Source organism: Elephantulus edwardii, unplaced genomic scaffold, assembly GCF_000299155.1.
Source record: "Elephantulus edwardii isolate Elephantulus edwardi_28Jun2011 unplaced genomic scaffold, EleEdw1.0 scaffold00071, whole genome shotgun sequence".
Lineage (NCBI taxonomy): Eukaryota > Metazoa > Chordata > Mammalia > Macroscelidea > Macroscelididae > Elephantulus > Elephantulus edwardii.
Window position 1 is genome coordinate 14,441,531 of NW_006399821.1, and position 3,274 is coordinate 14,444,804.

Here is a 3,274-nt window from a genome sequence, read left to right on the forward strand (position 1 = left end):
TTTTATTTTTTTTTATTTGTGTGTACCGTCAAATCAGATCTGACTGGTACAGGAGGAGATTGTCCCTCCTTCCCCGGCAGAGCGTCTGGTGGATTCCAACCGTGCACCTCTGGGATTGTAGTGCAACTTCTTGCCACTAGGCCACCTAGCTCCCCTTAGACCTTTTGTTTTACAACATTAGTTACAACTGATGCATATAATGAATGAAAGTATTTTTAATTTTGTTTTGGACAAATAAATGTGTAGTAAAATATTTGCCATTTTCCATATTTTTATGTACACAATTCAGAACCAGTTTCATTGCTAAGAGATACAAAAGTTTTATTTCAGATGGAAGTTAAATTCATACTAAAATGTAAATGACTTCTTTCCTTTTGGCAGATCTTCATGTGGTGGGCACAGTGGAGTGCCTGAAGGGGTGTGGTGAGAAGGCAGGAGACATGGCAAACAGGAGAGGGAGAAGTCCAAAGCCAAACTGATGCACTTCAGAGTTTTCCTTGCAGCCAATGCAGCCCTACGTCACAGGGGTTGTTAGGTGACACCTAGTAGACTAGGACTCCTAACGACTCTGTGAACAAACAACAGTCCTATATCTTGCCCTCGCCTGTACCATCCTCACAATCTCTTCTATTCAAGCCCATTGTTGTGTTCTCTACATCCGTCCATTTTCCTCTTCTGACCCCCCACCTTTTCCAGGATGATGTCTCTCTCCAGAGATTGGTCCCTCCTGACAACACGCCCAAAGTATATGAGAGCAGCTTTTACCATTTTGCCTCTAAGGAGAACCCTAGATGCACTTTCTCCAAGACAGAATTGTTTGTTTGTGTGGCAGTCCACAGTCATTCAGTATGCTTCTACAACAGAACAATTCAGAGGAATCCATTCCCGTCCCCGTCATCTTTCATTGTCCAGCTTGCAGATGTATAGGAAGGAGTTGAAAAGCCCTTGGCTTGTATCCAGGGCACCTTAGTCTTTGTGGTTTTTAAAAAATTATTAGTGTGTGTGTGTGTACCACCAAATCGGATCTGACTGTACAGGAGGAAATTGTCCCTCCTCCAGCAGAGTCATTAGGTGGATTCGAAGCACCTTTGTCTTTAAACTTACTTTCTTGCTCTTTAGAACTTTGACGAGGTCCTTGACAACAGATTTTCCCAATGCAGTATGTCTTTTCTTTATTGCTACTGTCACAAGTATGGAGGATGGTTCTAAAGTAAGTTGAAAATCTTGACAACAGGGAGCTTTAGTGACCTCGTGGCAGGAAGCTGCACTGCAATATCAGAGGTATGTGGTTCTAATCCACCAGAGCCTCTGCTGCAGAAGGAGGGATAATCTCCTCCTGTACCATTCAGACCCAATTTGACAGTACAGACACAAAAATAATAATTTTTTTTAAAGAAAACCTTGACAACGTCAATATTTTCTCCTTCATGGTACTGCCTATTGATCCAGTGTTAGGATTTCTGTTTTCTTGATGTTGAGATGTAATCCATATTGAAGGCTGTAGTCTTTGACCTTCTGGAGTAAGTATTTCAAGTCCTCTTTACTTTCAGCAAGTAAGATTGATTGTGTCATATGTGTAGGAAAGTTGTTGGTGGATCTTCCTCAATCCTGATGTTGCATTCTTTTTCATATAGTCCAGCTTCCCAAGTGACTTGGTCAGCGTATAAGTATTGAGGATACAACCCTGACATACACTTTTTTAAATTTTAAGCCATGTAGTGTTCCCTTCAGAGGACAACATCTTAGTCTATGTGTAGGTTTCACGTAAGCATGATTAAGTGTCCCAAGATACCCATTCTTCTTAATGTTATTCATAATATGTTATGATTCACAGAGTCAAATGCCCTTGCATAACCAATAAAACATAGTTACACATTCTTCTGGTATTTTCTACTTTCAGCCAAGATCCATGTGACATAAGCAAAGATAGTGAAGGCGCCACAGACTCTTCTGAATTCAGCTTGAATTTCTAGCAGTTCCCAGTCTGAACTGTTGGTTATTTTTCAAGACTTGTTAGGAAACTACTCCCTGTGTGATGGAAGCATGCTGCTCACAGGATGTGTGAGGTTAGCACAGGTGCCTCGTGGGCCACACCTACGGGTTGGAGCTGCAGAAGCTATTGTCAGTGCAGTGAAGAGGTGTGTGCTCAGTAAGGCGGGTGGGGCTGTTGAACAGAATGAAATCAGTTGAGCGCTAGACTCCACTGCACCTTAGGACTTGAAAGTGCTGTGTAAGCCAAGTTGTCATTGGGATTCTTGGGTGGAGCAGGATTTTGTTTTAGGATTTTTTTGTTTGTTTATTTTAAACTCTTGGCAGCCTTCCTGGGTTTCCAGTTACCTAGTTCACTGTGGTGCATTTTAACACGTGCTAGGAAATTAAAAGACTAATTGCATTGGGAAAGTCTGCTGTCGGAGACCTCTCCAAGGTATTGAGGAGCAACGATGTCAGTCTGGAGACTAAGGTGCACCGGATACAGGCCATGGTCTTTGCCATTATTTGCATCAGAGAGCTGGACAATGACTAGGAATGAAATAAGGAGAGTTGATGCCTTTGAGCATTGGTGCTGGAGAAGAGTATAGAATATACCATTGACTGCTAGGAGAACAAACAAGTTCATCCTGAAGAGGGTTAAGCCAGGCTGCTCCTTGGAGGCAAGGATTCTGAGGCTCTGTCTGACAGACTTTGGGCATATTGCAAGGAAGGACCAGTCCTTGGAGAGGGACATCATGCTTGGGAGGGTGGAGGGATAGCGCAAGAGAGGAAGACCCTCGATGAGATGATTGATTCTGTCCCTGGAGTAATGGGAATAGGCGTGTTGGAGACAATAAGATTGGAAAGGGAAAAATCATAGGGTCACTATGAGTCACAAGAGACTTGACGGCACATAACAACAACAACTGTTAGCTGAAACTTTAGAGGTTCCTATAACTCAGAAGTTCTTTGGAAGAAAAACCTGGAAATCTGTTTGCATTTCTGAAAAACCAGCCTTTGAACACTTTGTGGAGCACAGTTCTACCGTGACATACAGCAGTCATGAGTGGGGACTGACTGGTGACAAAGCTTGTAGCTCTTTATTTTGATGAGATGCTGATCTCTGGTGAAGACTTTGTTCTTCCTCCTATAGGAGATTCTCTTCCAATTTAGAAATAGCATGTCATACTTCTTTTAGTAGGAAAGACAATACCTCACCAAAAACGTTTTTTAAAAAATTCATTTCAATGAACATTTACAGAGATTTTGGATTTCCATTCATTCATTGTTGCACTTTTCTCCC